The 21,336-nt window shown below is 46.0% G+C and overlaps 1 protein-coding gene and 1 pseudogene across 8 annotated transcripts in view; both read left to right on the top strand.

Annotated features, from left to right (window-relative positions):
- Positions 1–21,336, top strand: part of LOC147903244 (uncharacterized) — a 74,274-nt gene that overhangs the window by 39,917 nt on the left and 13,021 nt on the right. The gene's annotated exons all lie outside the window — the stretch shown is intronic.
- LOC147903245 (uncharacterized) lies at positions 7,056–8,471 on the top strand (annotated as a pseudogene).

Here is a 21,336-nt window from a genome sequence, read left to right as displayed (position 1 = left end):
ATGCATAAAGAGCTCACTTTTTTTGGTGTTTATTAATAGCTTGTGTCTTTTCAATTCTTGAAACACAATAGTGAGGTGTTTCCTGTGCTCCTGCTCATTTTTAGAGAACACAATGATGTCATCGAAGAAAGTGCCCACAAACTTTCTGTGTGCTCTAAAAATTCTGTCCATCATTCTATTGAAAGTGACAGGTGCATTAGTCAAACCAAAAGGCATCACAAGGAACTCATATAAGCCAAATGAAGTGCGGAAGGCAGTCTTGTAGACATCTTCAGGCCGTATCCTTATCTGATGGTATCCACTTTTAAGGTCAATACGATTGAACATTGAGGAACCTTCCAACCGATCCAATATATCATCAATGCGTGGAATTGGAAAACGGTTCTTAATTGTGACTTTATTCAAAGCCCTATAATCAATACACATTCTCCAACTGCCATCCTTCTTTTGCACAAGCAACATAGGGGAATAGTAAGGAGAATTACTTGGCTGTATTAATTCCTTTTCCAAGAGTTCCTTCACTTGTGACATTATCTCTTCCTGTTGTGCCTTACTGACACGATAGGGAGGTATATTAGGCGGTGAGCTTCCTGGAATTATATCAATTTGGCCTCTTGGGAGGTAATTCTTGAGGAAGTGCATCTGAGAAACAATCCTGAAAATCTGAAATAAAAGCAGCCCTTTCTCTATCTAAAGCAGAAAGAGTAGAGCCTTCCTGAACTGGTTGGCTGTCCTCTTTGACAAAAATCAAGTACGCTGGAATATGACGCTTTATTACATTGGAAATACAAGAAGCTGAAACTACAGGGATGGACTCCCCTTTCAACTTTACATCAAGTACATGATTTTTGCCTCTATGAGTTAAAGAAATCTTCTTGTTTCTCATCTGCACATCAGCCCCCACCCTGTACATCCAAGGCATCCCAAGCAAAGCATCACACTCTGGCAAAGGCATAATGTAGAAGTCCTCTGCATCCTGATATCCCTGGATATGCATCCTCAACTTGCCAATGATAGGAGTGACATGTGTGTTGAGTTCAGGGTTGGCCATATCACACATGCCGGATGGCCCCATTTCCTCAGGCTCAATGCCAAGCCTTCCTGCCATATCAGGAGTTATGACATTTGCCTTTGCCCCAGAATCAAAGAAAAACAAACAATTCTGATTTCTGATTTTTCCCCATGCTCTACACATCTCAGTCTTTTTCATTTCCTCTTCATCATGTGCATGTGGCAAACTCCCAATCACATCTGGAAGAAGTCCTGCAGAAGGTTTAGGCTTTTTGCCCTTCCGATCAGCCTGTTTATCACCATTCTTATCATCATCTGACCTGTCTCTTTTCTTGAATGGGCATTCATAAGAGCGGTGTCCCTCTCCTTTGCATATAAAACATTTGTTTTGCTCCATGAGTGACTTTTTCTCTTCATCAGATAACTTGGTACGGGGCTGTTTATTAGGCTGTCCACGCCTTTGACCAGCTTTGAATTGGGCTTTTCCTCCCTTTTGAAACGGTCATTTGCCATAATTTTTATTTTCAGATTTGATGTCCTTATCCTGGTGTTTGGCAGTCCGTTTGTTGTCTTCTTTCTTGCTGTCCATAAAGCCCAAATTCTTCTCCTGCATCCATGCATATGCTGTCCTTGCATTCTCAATTAATTGAGTCATAGAACCCACCTTGGTTTTGATGCAATAATCACGTAGCTCACTAGGCAATCCACAACAGTACCTCTCTATTTGCTCTTTCAAAGAAACATGCCTGTAAGAACTCAATGGCAGCAAAACATCCCAAAACCTCTGGGTGTAATCATCAAGATTCTTGCAAGGTTTGTATGACAAGTCATGCCAGTGTGAAAGTACTTCAACTTCAAAAGTTGGAGTAAGCCAAGTAGAAGAGAACACTTGCTTAAATTCCAGCCAAGTAGCAGGTGCATCTCCATGAAGCATAAGGTTGGTGTACCACTTAAGTGCATTGCCTTTCAAAAATGTGGCAACCTTCCTCATCTTGGATGCTTCTGTAAACAAACCCCCAAGAAATGCAGCATCAAACTGTTGAAGGAATGTGAGGGCTTTGTACCTGTCCTGTACTCCATTATATGTATCAAACTTGACATGAGAACCACCATCCTTAAATTCTTTATATACATTTGATATTGGCTGTCCCAAAGATGGCTGTATATTTGCAGCATTCCCTTCACTAGGGAGAGCCATGCTTGGCTGAACATTAGGCATGGGAGCATATATTGTGGCTTGCATGCCTGGTTGCATTCCCACATTGTCATACATGGCTTGTTTTCTATGCCCAATTGGCGGTGAAATCAACATAGCATCAAAGATAGAATCTGTACCAAAATATTCAGGTTGCTGCCTCAAATATGGCTGAGGTGGTTGAGCCACATTTATGGACTGCACATTATTATTTTGAGGAGTAGAAGTAACCAAACCAAGGCCTTGTGCTGGCTGCTCATACTGTTGCACTGGATGTACTTTTTGTACCTCTTTCTCAAGTGCTCTTTTGGGCGATTCCTCTCTCTTGGAAGTCACTTTCTGAGTCATTTTTGATGGCTGTCCCTCATGGGAAACTGATGCATGAGTGTGCGGTCCGCCATGAGAAGCTGATGCATGTGTGTACTCACTCTTTCCGTGCTTGTGCTTTCTTGATTTCTTCTTCTTCTTGGCATTTGTTTGCACAATCTGAGCCAGCTGAGTCAAAGCAGTCACTGCACTTGCAAGCTGTGCATTCAACATAGTAGCATCATCTGACTCACTGCTAGAACTAGTATCGCCGTTGAGCTCAGTTGTAGCTTCATGTGTGGCCTGCTCAAAAGGCATTTGTTGTGCTCCCTGCAGCTGTACACTAGCTGGATCATTAAGGCTTTCCTGCCTTCTCCTTTGAGGAGTTGTGGAGCTCTCTTGCTCATGGGTACTCACCATGTTTATGGTTGTAATATTCAGCTGTCAAAAAGTGCAGCAAAGATATCCTTCCACCAAACTACCGAGGCCCACCTCTTGAGAAAGAGTGTGTGGTATCCCGGCAATGGAACCAATGAAACCGGCCTCTAATCACTCAGAGGGCAGTGGAACTAAACCTTTAATCACTTCAGCACTTATTTACAGCTCACAAAGCATATATCACAACCATTAACCATTGCATGATCACCATTTGGCATTTACCTATTTGTTCACAAACAAAACCACTGAAAAAGGGATGGAGGCTAGAATGCCCCTGCTCAACAGACATAGACAAGTGCACCCGATTGGCCCCAAACACCGTGGCGCCCCTTTCGGTATTTCTTTATATTTCACAGTGAAATGATTACAAGTTGCATCTGGGAGACCTTCCCTGCAACTGAGCACGCAGCCCCAATTCACTAGGCCTTCACAAGGCTTTCAAGCATATAACACCATCACATAAGTGCACTTAACCCGTAGGCTCAACCCAAAGGCATTCTCTTTTCTGAGTGCAATTCCATTGGCTGTCCAGATGCAATCACACTGCACCCCAGCTGCACTCTCTTTGAGTGGTTTCCAGATGGCATTCACAAAGCTTTTCAAAGCTCCAAAATAAAATCAGCAAAGTACCCAACCAAGGAATGACTCGTGTAGCACTGCCTGGGCACCTGTGAGCCAAGAAAGAGGCGGCACACGAGGCCAACCAATAGCTTATGGCAAAAAGAAATTGCAGTAGCAAAATCACAACTCACCAAGCCGTGAAAACTCGAACCAAGTCCTCAATCGCCAAGAGGACATAGTAGCCAATGCCCAATTGCATTCTCAGCCAAAGAGGAGTGCAAAGGCATGAAGAAAGAGCATTTACAAGAGCCGACCAGCAAGAATTCCACTGAAAAATGCGAAAAGAAGCACTTCTGTCGTGAAGAAGTGGGAGTTCTTGGGCTCAAAAGAAGCGTGATTCAGAGAGGAATGCATTGAGAAGGTTTTGGAGAAGTTTCATCGCCGGAAAGTCCTCCAAAACTGAGAAAAACCAGTCAACCAGCGCGTCGAACCACTTGAAATTCAATAGAAAGCTGTAGCTTTGCAAGAGGAGAGGCCCAGGAGGCGGTAGAAGAAAAAAGGTCCAGAAAAAGCCACTTTTGCAAATTCGACCAGCAAAAGAAGTGCTCAGCTCTGCCCGTTCTACCAAACGCACGGAGGGAAAAGCATATCACTACGAAGGGGAGGCGGAGGGGAAGCCATCGGGCCAAACGGAAGTCGAGGAATCCAAACGGGTGAGGAGTTATGAAGAAAAACGGAATTCAGCTGAAGAAGGCTGAAAAACCAGTCCAAAATCTCAACAAAGGGAGAAGATGAGAGAGAAAACCACACATGTGAAGTTTAGAAGGCCCAGGAAGGTCCAGGAATGGCAAAGGAGCATGTAGAAGGCACTAGAGCCACCTGGAACTCTAGGGGGGCCACTGAAGGTACATGGCCCTCTAGGGGGCCCATTAAAAATGCCACATCATCATTTCCCAACAACCACTCTTTTTATTCCTTGGAATGCCTTTGGGCCTAGGGATTAATTACGCTTATGTGCTAGGCACCATGCCGCGTTTAATTACACCGTTTAATTACACATTATTAAGCCCACGCTTGGACTTTTAAAACCAAAGTTGTCACGGTCTTGTAGTACATTAAAGTACTTAGAATTTCACGCCTCTGTGACAAACACTACAATGTTTGTTAGGCAAAAGACAAGCAAACATTCCACACACATGCATTCACAAACAATATGCTCCCCACAATGTCCGATCCACCTCATGTATGGCCATCCCTAAGGACACAGTGCCAGTGGTACATCATGAGCATATGTAAACACTTAATGCATGCACATAGATACTCAGACTGTACTTCCCAGGGAGAGTTCATGCATGCTTTACCCACTTGTGGCCATCTCTTCAGACCCACACTAGTGGCACATCATGAACATCTGAAGTACCTGAGATATCAAATCCAAATTTGAGTGGACAGCCAACCATGCCGCCAATAGATCACCAACAATGCATATACGATTTGTAGAGCTGCAGATAACAAATATGTATAGCACTGCAAACCAAGCGACTAGTACACCCAATGTGACTAGTACACCACGTACATCGCGGCCAACGATGCACGAGATAGACCACTTTCAGGAATTGCGCATTCGGAATCAAGGTCTAGGGCATCCATTCTCTTTTTGTCGAAACCACATGACAAAAAAGAGCATTCCCATCTTGTCGAATCCTCATGACAAGAGTAACATGCATATTTTACCGAAACCTCATGGCAAAAATAGCATTCTTATTTTTGTCGAAACCTCATGACAAAAATAGCAATCTCATTTTGTCGAAACCTCATGACAAAAGAGTATCCAAAAGTAGCAGGGAAAACACCATCCTGCAAACCATATACATAATATAGAATCGGATGCCAAAAAGAGTGGTAGACTCTGCCATACAAAAGTCTTTTTATAAGTACTTGTGTACCGCGCTATACAAAACTAGACGTAAACAACCTGCTGTGGAATTAGGAACTCTTGCCCTTTGGAACATTCCGTGGCTCATCCGTGTCACTAGCCGGCTCCTTCCTCTTACGGTTGGGACAATCTCTAGACCGATGTCTCTCCTCTTTGCAAATAAAACATTTGCCAGCTTCATATAAAGCGCGTCGTTCCTTTGGAGACAAACGATTACATTCATCCTTTTGACGATTAGCTTTTCTATCAGACTTATCCCCTCGAGATCCATTCTTAGATTCCTGCTTCTGTCGACCTTTGAACCCAGAAGTCCTCCCCTGCATCAAAGCATATGCCATGCTAGCATTCTCGATAAGCTAAGCATAGTTACCGCGGAATGGCGTTCCGCCTTCCTGGAATGCCGAAACACTGGTCCGGAGCTGCAGGGGTGCCCAGAACGGGTGAAACGGGAGCGGAACATGTCTATCAAGCGGAACGTTTTGGAACGTGCCGGAACGTAGGGCGGAACGCCCGTTCTGGGCGTTCCGGCCTGTGTGCTCATGCGCGACGGCGGCGGCGGCTAGATAAGCTGCTGTGACTGTTTTTTGGCTCGTTTGCTGAGCCTGCTGCCTTCCTCCTTTGCTGTCCCTGCTGTCCCTGCTGCCTGAGTCCTCTTGGCTGCCCCCTTGGCTGCCCCTTTGGCTGCCCCACACTCTCCCTACCTTGGCTGCCCCTTGGCTGCCCCCTTCTCTTGCTTGGTTGGCACTTGACTCTCGAGCAGGTAAAATTCAAAATTTGAGGCAATGAACATTGGAATTTGGATATTCTAGTTTGCTGCGTTTTTTTCCACTTAGTGGACACTTTACTTATGTCTCATGCAAGGGCATTTTGATTGTTTTTTTAATTTTCAGCCATTTATCAATTTCAATGGCACCTCCTTGTGGCATAGATGCAGAAAACAGATCCCCTTGGTGGAATGAGGTGGATCTTGTGTCCAGATATGATAGTGCAAGAGGAGGAGGGTCACGCAAGTGGAAGTGCCACTTTTGTGGTTCCATTAAGAGTGGAGGCACGGATCGTGTGCGAGCCCATTTGTTGGGGGTTAGAGACAAAGGCATTTCTGTTTGCCCTATAGTGTCAGGAGCAGATATCATACGATTGCAGGCACTTGCAGATAGACTTGATGCAGCAGGGAGTCGGCCCTTTGTTCTTGATCCTCGAGGTACATCATCATCAGCTGCACCTACAGGCACGGCATCTTCAGCGAGTGCATCTACCCCATTATTTGGGGCTGCTCCACAGCCATCCGCGCATGGAACAAATGCTTCCCAGACCCAAGCTTCACGAGGTCCAGTGCAGGCTAGTCTTGTGGCACCATGGCACCCTGGGAGGAGGGCACAAGTAGATGCAGCAGTGGCACGGTTTTTTTATGCTGCAGATGTTCCTTTGGTAAAGGCCCGCAACCCATACTTTGTAGATATGGTGAAGGAGATTGCTTCTTTCGGACTTGGCTATGCTCCACCCTCATTCGAGGCATTGCACACTACACTTCTAGCCACAGAGAGGACGGCCATAGAGGATGCCTTGGGACCCATTCAGGATGTATGGTGTAGATGTGGCGTCACTATCATGGGTGATGGTTGGAGTGACAATAGGAGCCGCTCCATTCTTGCATACTCCAGAGGATGTAGCTTTTTTATTAAAGCTATTGACAATTCAGAGGCGGGCAAAACTACAGAGAGATTGGCAAATATTTGGAGTGAAGCCATTGATTATGTGGGTCCCAATAATGTCATCCAGTTTGTTTCTGATGGAGAGAACTCAAACAAGGCAGCAGGGAGGATTATTGAGGATAGGTACCCACATATTTGCTTCACTCCTTGCATGTCACATGGGCTCAACAATCTCCTCAAAGATATTGGTAAGATGCAGTGGGTGGAGCCTTTTATTGAAATGGGCAATCACATTGTTTCATTTATCTCTCGCCACCACTACATTTTGGATGTATTTCGACAGAGATCCTTTGGCGACAGAGATCCCCAAAGGATCTCTTAAAGTATTCAGAAACACGCTTTGCATATAATTTCATTATGCTAAAGCGTCTTTTTGAAGTGAAGAATCATTTGAGGCAACTTGTAGTTTGTGAGGAGTGGGATGCATGGCGAGAGCGCACCTCAGTGGCAGGTATTCGCCATAGTTCTTGATGACACTTTTTGGGACACTGTTGAGGCATTGTTGCAGGTTGTGCAGCCAATCATTCTTACGTTGAGGCTTCTTGATGGAGATGAGCCTTGCATTGGCAAGGTGTACGAGGAGATAGACAGGATGATTGAGAGAATCCTATCTCTAGAGTCTCTACAGACTTTGGATGGGGGTAGGAGACAGGAGCTATCTCGTCTTGCGACAGGCAGGTGGACAGAGTATCACTCTGCATTAGAGGCTGCTGCATTTGTGGTGGATCCAGAATTTCAAGGTAAAGGACAAGAGACAGATGCAGAGGTTGTGCAGGGTTGGGAGGATATCTTGAGGAGGCTTGTACCCAGTGGAGATGATAGGAGGAGGGTTCGTGAAGACCTTTCCTTCTATCGACAAAAGAGAGGCCTCTTCGGTTTGCAGGATGCACAAAATGATAGGTTCAAGATATCCAGTGCACGGTGGTGGGAGGATTATGGGGCAGATACACCATTGCTGCAAAGATTGGCCATTCGAGTGCTTAGCCACAGGGTGCTAGCTCCTCGCCCTGTGAGCGCTTATGGAGCAGTTTTGGGAACATGGCAAGCAAGAAGAGGAACAGGCTTGGTGTCCAGAAGGCAAATGACCTTGTATTTGTTAATGCGAACTTGCGTTTGCTTAACAAGTTTAGGGCTGAGTGTACTCCATTGATGTGGAGTAGCATGAGGATGAGCAGATTGAGGGACAGCTTGGACAGGAGGATGAGATCCCACTTGCTGATGACTAGTCTTTGACTCACCAGTTACCTTGGCCCTTGAGGCTAGTTTTGTACTTGTCATACTTGATACTTTTGTCATATGTACATTGTACTCAGCAGCCAGCTTTTTGTATTTTCAGCTATTATATATCCTCATGCAATGTACTTTCTTTTCAGTTTCAATTTGGAGTCTGGACTTTGGAGTCTTTAAATTTTTAATGTTTAAGACTTTAAAGTTTAATCTTGGATATTTTAAATGTTTTGTCATTTTATGTCATATGCTGACATGTCATATGATGTGGCGGTCCCCGATGTTCCCGATCCGCTCCCGTTCCCGTTCCCATTCACGTTCCCGGAACGTTTATTCCGCGGTAACTACTCTCAACTCCTTAGGCAGCCCGCAACAATATTTCTCAACCTGCTCAGCGAAAGGAACAAGCCGGTAGGAGCTAACGGGCAACAAAGCTACTCAAAACTTGCTGTTATACTCGAAATTGTGGCACTTAATGGAATTCAGCTCATGCCAAGCAGTCATGTTATCAACTTCAAAAGTCGTGGTAAGCCACGCGGCTGAAAACACCTGCTTGAAACCTACCCACGTGTTTGGTGCGGTGTTTTGCATAAGCATAGTGGTCCACCACTGAAGTGCGTTCCCCTTTAGGAAACTTGCAGCCTTGCGTACTTTGGATAACTTTGTGAAATTCCCTCCTGTGTAAGCTGCATCGAACTGTTGCAAAAAGCTCAAGACCTTAAGTTTGTCCTGCACCCCACTGAATGTCACAAATTTTACGGCTGCACCTGCCTCTTTCAAGTCCTTCAACTTCCCTTGAAGTGCCAAATTGTCATAAACAGGTGCCTGGGCAAACGGGACAGCAGCACTCACTCTATTATCCCCCACACTACCAGCATAAGGAAAAGCTGTACTATTCAGACCAGCACCCAAATTTTGCATATTTCCCAAAGCAAGGTTACCAGTTGCTGCATTAGGCATACCTGTTTGCATCCTTGGGGCTGGTCCAACATTTGCGTACATCATGTTCTGTCCCAAGGGCTGTAAACTAGGCTGAAACCCAACTGTTTGACTAGCAGGCATACCCAGAAATTGGGCTTGTGGGCTGACCATAGCTTGAAACACTGAACCACCACCAAAATAACCTAGCTGCACCAGGTTTGCCAAAACTCCTTGCTGTCCGGAAACCATGGACTGAAAATTATTACCTTGAGTCGGCCCGGAATCGTATTAGACTGCTGCTGACCATAGGGGATTTGGGAGAGCTGATCCTAAAAGCTGACATGTGGTCTCTTGTTAGCTTCAACGTCCCTATCCCCATCATCAGGCTTCCTTTTCTTCGGTTGCACAGTTCATCATCTTTTGGAAGCGAGGATCTTGTGTGAACTGCGTGGAAGCACTCATGAAACTCTGCATCTGTGCCTTGAATAGTTCCACATCCTCCTCATCCGTCCGATCATCTTGATGCTGTGCACCATGCCAGATCTCCTCTCTGCACCCTGGTCACCACCAAGAGAGAGACATCTGCTCTTCTTCTTTAGTAAGGCTCACAGATCTCTCCCTATGTGACATATTTACTGATTAGTATGCTGTGTTCTTCACCTAGTTTGCTGGACTTGCACCAAGCCAACCACAGGCTCCCCTCTCGAAGAAGTTACATGGATCCCGGCAATGGAACCATTGAAACCAGCCTCAACAACGTAAAGGGTGGTAGGATCCACTTAATTATAGTATACACAGTAAATTGACAAGTAAATATTCACCACACAACAAATCACAGGGGAGCTAGAGCGCTCCTACTTAGGAACAAGGACACTGATTGGCCCCAAACGTTGGCGCCTCTTGATGTATATATTTAACATTCATTTGAAGCCAAGCGGCGGTTGATTACAAAGGTGGGAAGCTGCACCACAGGCAAACCAACGCCCGCAGACTCCCCGTCCAACCCACCATGTAATTCCCTACTCAACTTCAACTGGTGAACGGCATCCAATCACTAGGCAATCTTATATCCTCAGCCAACCAAAACATGCAAGAGAGACCCCAATAGCAACCACTGTCTGAACCACTCCTGCAATCGCATAACCAAGTGCCCCAACCAAACACGGCTGAACAACTGCAAGACAAAGCCCTCAACAGCTGAACTCAGGTGCAATCAAACAACCAAACACTTCCCAGTGGCTTGCCTCAATCTATAGCCTCCCTGGCCATTGCCCAACAGCATAAATCAACCCTTCTTCGCGAGGAAAGAAACCCAAACGCAATAACTAGCCAGCAACCAATCAAGGAACAACAAAAGTAGGCAATGACAAGCCTTCTTCTACCCGGAATCCATAGAAGAAAGGTCACCTTGGCTGGAAAACCCTAGATCTTGCATAGATAAGCTGATTCTGCTCTAGCACAGCCCCAAAAGCAACTTAGAATCGAACACCCACGCGTGACAGTTACCAAAATCAGCTGGTATAGCTCGAAAGCCTCCAGAAATCAAATCGCAATCTCCCTGCACAGCCTGGACAGCCTAGAAACAAATCGCGATTTCCTTGGGACAGCCTGGAAACTCCTGAAAACATATCAGAATTCCTGTATCAGCCTGGAAACACCTGGAAACAGAAACAAAACAGGACGCAGTCACCTGGCACAACCCGGAGGACCTGGAAACAAAATCACAATTTGCAAAAGACACCCTGGCAGAAATTGCAATCTGCAACATGCTCTGGCTGGTGGGTTTTCCTCTGGTAGGCCCTGGATGCACTGGTACTGGCCTTGGCTGGTGACGATTTCCTCTGGCAGGCTCTGAAAGCTCCTGGTAAAATGTGATTTTTCTCTAGCAGCACCTGGCAGGCTCTGGCAGCTCACAACTGATGATCTAGCTCCTTTGGAACTGATTTGGACCATTGAATTTAAAAGAGGGGCTCCCTCCCTCTTTTAAAGCCCTATGCTCCAAAAAGCAGTGTTTTTTTGGTTGCACCACTCTTTTTGGCTAAAAGTAGTTTTTAAAATTGCACCACTCTTTTTGGCCCCTTTGTTGCTGTCAAACATTCTTTCCTATTCTCTACTTCGTATCACGGGAGTAGCACCATGTATCACCTCCCAGCCATATCTCGCTGAGGCTAACAAGCAGACAGAGATCTTCGTTCGAAATCCACGTTAATAATTTCCTTCTCTTCTCTCTCTACCCTCAGCAAGCCCCAATTCCCTAGATAGATCTAGATGCCACATGTCATCCATATAGGGCCTTCCTAATGCTATATTTCACCCCTCTATTGGGATGCATTAAATTCATTGCCCCTAGGCACAACCTTTGCATTAGGCCCTTGGCCTTAGATCTACCTAGTCTGGTGCTATCAGCCCTCACCTAGGACCTTGACATTGAATCCCTCCCGATCATTTATATGAAGCGCAAACACATATATTACAGAGATAGATCCTTTAAGGGAAATGTCGACTGATTCTTCCGAGGTCATGCTACCTCGGCTAGAGCGTAACAATCCTTCCCTCTTCAGACATCAGCGTCCTCGATGATAAAATCTGGGAACACTCTCCGCAACTGATATACGGATTTCCAGGTAGCTTCGGATAGAGGCTGACCATGCCATGCAACCAACACCGTGGGTATCTTCCGATTTCGTATTTGCATTGTTCCTCGGTCCAGGATTCTTGTTGGTTTGCGCCTTGCAATATCCTCTATCTCCTGAAACAAAACCACACCTTCGATTAGTGAGTCACCTGTATGTAAAAATTTCTTTAAGCGCGAAACATGAAAAACCGGGTGCACCTTACACCCCTGTGGCAATTCTAATTTATAGGCTACACTGCCTATTCTCTTTAGAATTAACCACGGCCCACAGTATCGAGGTGATAACTTAGCACACTCTCCTGAAGTCAACGACTTCGAGTGCGAAGGAACTCTGAGAAAAACTTAATACTCTTATAGACCGGTTTTCATCCGCATATACCTTGGCTCTATTCATAGCCTGGCAGATATTAGCTCTCGCAAGTGCTAGCATCTCCCACATCTGAACTACAAAGTTTGCGGCACTAGGCACTTTCTGAGGTACTCCAACTATAGTTGGATTAGCCAGTCTATAACCATAGTTCAGCTCAAACGGACTGAACCCTGTAGATGAATGTTTTCTATCATTGTAGGCAAACTCCAACAATGGCAACCACTTGTCCCACGTATGTTGCTTCAATGACACATATGCCCTCAGCATATCCTCTAAAATCTTGTTGACTCTCTCCGTCTGACCATCCGTCTCAGGATGATCCCCACTACTCATCCCCAACTAAGTCCTTAGTGTCTCAAATACCGCTGTCCAAAAATGACCGGTAAATCTGACATCTCTGTCTGACACTATGGATCTAGGCAATCCATGCAGACGAAATATATGTCTAATGAACAAATCTGCCACTTGCGGGGCACTAACAGAGTCCCTAGTTGGAATGAAGTGAGCCATCTTGGTTAGACGATCAACCACCACAAGGATAGAATCATACCCTCCTTGTGTCGTAGGCAACCCTACAATAAAGTCCATGGAAATGCTCTCCCACTTACTTAGTGGTATTTCCAAGGGCTGTAAAAGTCCGGGTGGCTTTACCCGCTCGGCCTTACTTACCTGACACGAGAAACACCGTGTCACATATTCATAAATATGCTTTTTCATCTTTGGCCAAAAGAAATCTCGCTTCACGAGATCATATGTCTTCTCGACCCTTGGATGTCCCGCACACGGGCTATCATGGCATTGTCGAATGACTCTCTGCTCGAGATCATTCTGACTAGGTACTACAACCTTGCCATTTCTAACTAGCATACCATCCCTTATGGTATATCTTGCATAAGTTTGGCCTTTTCTGGATGCCAGGTCATCCTTTTCATTTTCCCCGGGTTTTAACACATGAGCTTTAGGCCATAAGCTCTGGACAAACTCGTCCACTTTTTGAGTTTCTCTTATCTCAATCATTAGAGCATTCTCTAATACCGTGAAACTCAGGTTGTGCATAATGCGAGACAACGCATCAGCAACCTTGTTATCTTTTCCTCTTCGGTACCGAATCGTTACATTAAACTCGTGCATGAGCTCTGCCCACCTAGCTTGGCGGCCCCTCAAGTCAGGCTGTTTACAAAAATGTTTCAGAGTATCATGATCAACATCCACATAAAACTGTGAACCATACAAGTAATGCCTCCATGTTTTCAAAGCATGGATAACAGCATACAACTCCAATTCATGAGTTGGTCAATTCCTTTGAGAGGGAGAAAGCTTCTTGCTTTCAAAGGCTACTGGCCTTCCCTCTTGAAGGAGAACTGCTTATCGCAATGCCACTTGCATCGGTTTCTAGGAACAACGGTTTCTGGGGATCAACTATTTTTAACACCGGTCCTGTGACCACAGCTTGTTTTATGGTGTTAAAACTTTCTTGTTGATTCTGTCCCCAAATAAAAGGTACTTTATCTAAGGTCAGGTCAGTCAATGGTGATACTATCCTGGAATATCCTTTGATATGCCTTCTATAAAACTGGACAAATCCCAAGAATGATCGCAATGCGGTCAGACTCTGAGGGATTGGCCAAGTTAGTATCGCAGCCACTTTCTTCGGATCCATTTCTACCCCCTGTGGAGTAATTATGAACCCTAAATATTCAAGTCTAACCATACACAGTATAGTTTTCTTTTTATTTACATAAAGACTGGCTTTCCTCAAAGTACTGAACACTACTCTTAAGTGTTCACGATGCTCAGTAATACTTTTACTGAATATCAGGATATCGTCAATAAAATGTACTACGAACTTTCCGATATACGGACGTAGTAAATCGTTCATAAGCATGACGAAGGTCGCTGGAGCATTAGTAAGTCCGAAGGGCATTACCAAAAACTCATAATGACCAAACGTGCTTCTGAAAGTGGTTTTATGCACATCCTCAGCTCTAATCCGGATTTGATGGTAGCCACACTTAAGATCAATCTTACTGAAGATCACGGCTCCATGTAATGCATCTAGCAAATCATCAATCCGAGCCATCGGATATCTGTGCTTAACAGTGATATTATTCAATGCTCTGTAATCTATACAGAGGCGAAACGTATCATCCTTTTTCTTCTTTAATATCACTGGCGAAGCAAAAGGTGAGAAACTTGGTTGAATCTGCCCCAACTTGAGGTATTCTTCCAATTGTCTACGCACCTCTGCTTCTTCAGTAAACTTCATTCTATAGGGAGGTCTATTTACAGGTTCTGCCCCCGGGATCAGTTCAATCTTATGCTGAACTTTCCGCTCTGGGGGTAACCCATAAGGTACTTCATCCCTAAAACAATCTGAGAACTCCTCTGTTATAAGATTAGCCAGCTTGGCCATCTCACCACTTTGCGTAACATCAGTGCTAGCCGAAGAATCATCAACCGGCTCTACCGATGCTGTGCAAAGGAATAAAAACTCTACTTGAGCTTTTCGGATTTCCATCACGGAAACCAATGGTCCCTGAGGTATATCTTTTTCACCTCGCAAGACATAAAGCACATCATTCATCTTGAATTGATATACGTGCTTTTTCCAATCAATGGCTGGATTCTTTCTAGAATGCCACGCCATACCGAGGGCTATATCTGCATGAGCAAGCTTGGTCATTTCAAAATCAAGCTTCTCAGCATAGTCCTGAATCCGAAGCTCCAACTGGGTAACCCTTTGGTCCCATACTTCAGTTGAACTTCCATCTGCCATCCTGACTGTATACGCATAGTCAGATGGACTTGTCTTTAATTTCAGCCTCTTCACGAGCTTGGAGTTAACTAACTCCGTATCATTAAAGGCTGTATACCCCGTTGCTGCAGGCTTAGGTAGGATGTTATCAGGTGCACTCGTCACTAGCTTAGCAACAGACACACATAACAAACAAGGTACTAATCTTTGAGAAGATCCCGCTAGTTGAATCTGCATCTCTTCCGCTCTGGGACTTCCCTCCATCTCCACGTCGCACTCTGAGATCACCATCTCAGCCATCCGACGATCTTTGTTACGTGGACAATCTTTCCACTGATGAGTTTGAAGGCAACCAAAGCATAAGCCTTCTCTCCTCGCTTTTTCTCTTTGTTCTGGGTTCAACGGAGACTTAGACCAAGCCCGGGCTGCCATTGGGGTTACTTTCCTCTTCACTCCAATGGTGGTACTTGGTTTAGGAGTTTCAGCCGGTCTCGCCTGCTTGGCTTGACCACTCGGTTGCGAACCACTCCCTCTACTAGCCCACTTCTTCTTAAACCCAAATTTCTTCGGATACCCATACTGGGTTTTGACCTGTGCAAACCCACTTGGCTTGCTGCCCTTGGCATCCTCATAGTTTAGGGCTATAGCTATTGCATCATCTAACGTGTTCGCGTACTTAGCCCGAACTTCTATTTTTATTCGATCATTCAATCCAAATATGAAATCTTTCATTTGGATTGATTGAGGCAGGGGTTCGTCAACCTTCATTACACTCTCTCGAAACTTATCAGTGTATTCTGCCACTGATAAATTTCTCTAACGAAGGTTTCTATATTGATCCCAAGCTCCGGATGCTTCGTCAGGAGGTAAGAAGTGTTTCCTGAACTCTCTTTTAAACCCCTCCCAGGTAGTGGATGCTATACCATCTTTTTGTTGTTTAATCCACCACCGATCCGCTGCCTCACTAAACATGTGGGTGGCCTCGCGGATCTTCTTGATGTCATTTCTGATTTCACAAATGGCGAACGCCTCGTCCCATTTGTGTAACCAGGTCTCAATGACATCGGAGCTACGGTCGTTCATCCGACCAGAATACTTTTCCGGTCTGTAATTGGCAATATTTGGCACTTTAGCCTTCCTAGGCTCGACCGTATGGACACTAGACTCCGGTTCCATTGGAGCCTTTCCCTTCTCCTCTCGAGAAGGTCTGGCAGACATACTATGTATCGCTCTCCTAAGTTCAGACTGCCCTGCATTGGCCTGTAATTGCTGCGCTAACAACTGTTGCAAGGCATCCTCCAGCAATGCAATCCTGCTAGACAAAGTGTGAGCTACTGGGCGCGATTCCTGTTGGGTCGGCCGGACTCCTGATTCACCAGGGTCCCTCCTGGAAGCTCCTTCATCTGCTTCCATTCCGTTCAATGGGTGTTTTGTTTTGTTTTGTTTTGTTTTGTTTTTTTTTTAAAATTTAAACACCACTAGAAAGTGTATTTACAGGTTGACACAATTCAGTGTACTAACAGTCTGGCACAATTCCCTATACTAGGGAATTCCTGCAATCCCACATTCACACTGATCCGGCATTTAATACAGGCATATATCTCAGATGGCGTTTTTCCCTATACTAGGGAAATTCCTGCAATCTGCCTTCGACTGAAGCACACAGGCATATGCACATGCATAATCTGTCCCTGCTACAACATTGAAGCTTCATGCATGCTGATCATTCACATTATCCTGTCTATGAAAATAGAGCATCACCCGACTAATCAAAGAAAAAAAAAACAACATGAAACTAATGGAGATCAAAGAAAGCTCCCTGGTCAAGTCCTGTGCTTCTGCGCCCAATCGGCGTCCCAGACTGTCGTTGGATCGTAGCCCCAGTCACTGGTTACGAGCAGGGTGCTCGGCACTGGAGAACTCAGAGCACACGTGTGCCAAGTCAGCAAACCACGGCTAGCCAGCCTGCTCTGCGCCACCCCTGCGTCCCAAGTCACAGCTTACATGCCAAATGATCTCCTTGCTCACGAATTACTGCTATCCGTTCCAGCACCGCTCCAGGCCTGTCGTCGATCACACGAAGGACCGAATTCCTTGCCTATCATGCGCTCCACGCTATCGTCCGCTACATCGTTGCAGTCGGCCCGTCGCGTGGGGTTTTTTTAACCAATAGTTAGGACTAGCTACACCGATGCCCCACTGCCCGTCGCAATCTGATACCAACTCAAAAGCCTCCGTCAACATAGACCGCTTCACTATTCGTCGATTGCCCCGCATGGGCTCTCCGTTAATCTGAGATCAATCACAGACGGTCAACGTCAAAAGGCTTGCCTAATTCCCGAGTTCCAGCTACGCCCCCCTTTCCGTTGTAGTTACGGGAGCGCCATCGATTAGGACATCGTCAGCAGCTCCATCGCAGTCAGCCCGTCGCCTCGCCACCTATAGTCCACTCTATACGTGAAGGCCTTCTTATCCCCTATCTAGCTTGCGTAGGCCACTGTTGGACGACTCGTCACCAACGCTCCACGCTTGACGAAACACACGAAGCCTTCTCCTTCCACTTCGTAGCCTCGGCTCTGATACCAATTGTCAAACATTCTTTCCTATCCTCTACTTCGTATCACGGGAGTAGCACCATGTATCACCTCCCAGCCATATCTCGCTGAGGCTAACAAGCAGACAGAGATCTTCGTTCGAAATCCACGTGAATAATTTTCTTCTCTTCTCTCTCTAGCCTCAGCAAGCCCCAATTCCCTAGATAGATCTAGATGCCACATGTCATCCATATAGGGCCTTCCTAATGCTATATTTCACCCCTCTCTTGGGATGCATCAAATTCATTGCCCCTAGGCACAACCTTTGCATTAGGCCCTTGGCCTTAGATCTACCTAGTCTGGTGCTATCAGCCCTCACCTAGGACCTTGACAGGGTGAACCTGAGAACCCTCCATAGCCTCAGTGCATCTGGCTCTCCCAATGTGCCATGCTGCAATGCTAGCTAAAACCTCCCATGGAGAGTCAACCGAGGAATGAGCAGCCCTGAAGAGAGTGGCCGGAACATACTCTAAAGAGCACGACTCCACAAGGTGTCGTTGGATGTGTAGAGCCCAAGATGAGTCATGTCTCTCGAAGAAAACCTGGGGCCCTGAAAGAGTGAGCCAAGCCACTGATCCCCAGGTCATATAGAAGGGGAGGCGAACAAAAGTGCTGAAAAGTCTTGCAATCCTCTTCCATATGATTCTCGCCTGTCTGCAATCCCAAAGGCAGTGTTGTATTGTCTTCGAAGCAGAAAGGCAACGAGGGCAAGTAGGGTCAGCCCCCTGATCCCACCATGAATAGAAAGCCAAAAGAAGAGAGTGATTTTTCTATTCCGGTGGGATTTCCAGAGCCTCTGTCAAAAAACTTTCTGCAAGTCTGCAGAAATTTGATAATTCTCCCAATGAGGAGCTCTGGTGGGCCTCCAACCCCTACAGCTGAGCTGGAATTTCCTGGCATTACTGACCGTGTAACGAAAGAAGGGATGCCCTTCTCTCGGTGCCCTTCATCTATCCACTCCCATTCCCCAGGGTCCCACTGCAAAAACTTAATTGGGACACCTCCATAGAGCCACAGCCTCCATGAGCCCAGGGCAATGAGTAGCGGGTCAGGATCCAAGTACCACTGTGAAAGAGAGCCATGCTCCATGAAGCCCACTATCCTGACTGGCTGAAACGATACCTCCAACAATATATCGTCCGTGGACTTGGACAGCCTACTCCCCGAAGAAACATCAAAGACTAGGGCATCCTTATGTGTGTTACGTAAAGCAATCACCTGCAAAGGAATGCCCGATCTGGAAAATGCCCCCATCCAGGTGGAACAAGTAATAGGCATGTCATCTATGTCCACCCAATCCAAGGGCAAGGCTGCATCAATCTGTTGAACTCTCCCTGCACTCCCTTTGAGATTATGAACCACCTGGGCCTGTCGGTCTACAGGAAGCCTCCTGAAGGGTTTCCATGCTCCCACAGTAGATGCAGGGCCCCTCCGGACAGCCCTAGATTTATTTTGCACGGCTGCAGGTGCACACATTAATTGGCATAAATCCAATGGTTTTTGGATTTGCGATGATGACACCCCAGATTGGGGTAATGATATTGGTTTCACTTGGGTACAGAGGGGTGTCTCCGTCAGATATTTGGGCTGCCAGGTTGGGGTGGGCATCTCTCCTTCACAACAGTTTGCTCCGGTGTTGGAGAGCATCAGAAGAAAGCTCCTTTTCAGGAGCTCAACCAAACTTGACTTGGCATCCAGAGTGGTGGTGGTTAACCAGGTCCTTCTAGCCATAGCATGGTTTGTATGCTCTTGTTGGTGCCACTCTAGGGATTGTATCACTCAACTCAAGAGGCCCGTACGAAACTTTTTATGAAGTGGTCTAGATGGCACCACCGATGTTACAGCCAGGGTGGCTTGGGAGACCTTGATTCTTCCTACAAGAGAAGGGGGTTTGAATATCATTGACCCGGATCTACAGTGCAGAGCCTTACTCTGCAAGGTCGTTGTGAGAGGACTTATGCCAGGGCAAGAGCCTTGGAAGGACTTTTTTATCAGCTGCATACAGTCTCGCACACCCACTTCAGGAGATGATTGGGATACACAGTACCAGATGGGTTTTCACCACAGCCCACCTCAGATCTCCTTCTTCCCCTCTTATGGTTGCTATCCTGAAAGCATGGGCCAACTTCAAGAGTACTCTTCGCAGGATTCCCCCATCCACCCGTAGAGAGATTGAAAGGCAGCCTATCATGTGGAACGACAGTATTTTGGATGAGCATGGTAGACCACTTGGAGCTTCTCTTTACATGTAGTGGCCCAGATGAGTGTCCTGGGGGAGGCATCCAAAAAAACAGCCGTGTCATCTGCCAACTCACCATCGAGGAGCTCTTCTTCCCGGCGGAGAGGAAGCCTCAGCCCATAAATATCAGCTTGAGATCTAAGGTAGATACTCATAGCTTCCGCCACAAACAGAAAAAGAAAAGGGGCAAGAGGACATCCTTGGCGGACTGATCTACCGATCTGAAATCTATCCCCTCTTACCCCCTCAATAAGCACCTGGCTATGGGCTGATCTGTAGAGAGAGGATACTCCTCTAATCCATGCATCTGAAAAACCAAAGCGAGATAGAGTACCCTCTAAAAAATCCGAGTCTACTCTGTCGTAAGCTTTCTCAAAGTCCAAGAGTAGGATGGCCAACCTCTGGCGGCTCTGCATGGCCCATTCTGAGGCCTCCCAAAATGAGAAAATATTATCGAAAATACTTCTGCCATGCACAAACCCTGTCTGTGTGTCATGAATCAAATCTGGAAGAAAAACCTGTAGCCGCATACTGATGGCTTTCGCCAGAATCTTGTAAAAAGTGCCCAATAGAGTGATGGGTCTCCATTGTGACACTAGATTCCTATTACCCCCCTTTGGGATGAGATGAATGAGACCATCTGTAAGTGAGTCAGGCATCTCACCAGAGTCTCACACACCCTGCAGGGCTGATGTAATGTGATCACCAATCTGCTCCCAAAAAGTAATAAAAAAAGAAGAGGTAAGTCCATCCGAACCTGGGCACTTGCCCTTGTGAAGGACAAGTAATGCAGTCTTCTGCATTGGTGAAAGGTGCATCAAGAGAAACATACATCTCATCCTTCACCAATACATGGATACACTGCCAAATAACCTCTCTGGCATCATCTATGGCCTATGTGCCCGGATCTGCAGTAAAAAGGGATGCAAAAAAATCTGAAGCTACACGCATGACGGCATCAGGATCTGACTGTAACACCTCATCTGAGTCAACAAGCTGCGAGACACTATCTCTACTATGTCTGGGCCCATGAGTAGAGAAAAAGTGTTTGTTGATCCTGCCACCCATCTGAATCCAAAAGGATTCCCGTGCATGAAAGGCATACTCTGCTCTCTGATCCAACAATATCTGTATATGAGCCCTTGCTGCAGCAAGGCGCTCCTGAATCCAAGCATCTTTGGGCCTCTTCTGCTCTTCTCTCTGAAGGGACGCTAACTGTTGATGTATATCAATCTCATGTCTCTTGGAATCAGTGCCTGTATGATAATAGTCACTTATTCCGGATAAGGCTGCAGCTAGCTGAGATGGGCAGACAACTCCACCCTATATGTGAGAAACCCAAATATGTAAAATATCCTCCGTGAGGCTCTCCTCTGTATAAAAAGCATCCGGAATTCTGACATAGGCAGAGCGTCCTCTCCGATGAGGCTCAAGAA

This window comes from Dipteris shenzhenensis, chromosome 3 (assembly GCF_047967505.1).
Source record: "Dipteris shenzhenensis isolate YYH24624 ecotype China chromosome 3, Dip_SZ_1.0, whole genome shotgun sequence".
NCBI classification, from domain to species: Eukaryota; Viridiplantae; Streptophyta; class Polypodiopsida; order Gleicheniales; family Dipteridaceae; genus Dipteris; species Dipteris shenzhenensis.
This window is presented reverse-complemented; position numbering and strand designations above follow the sequence as displayed.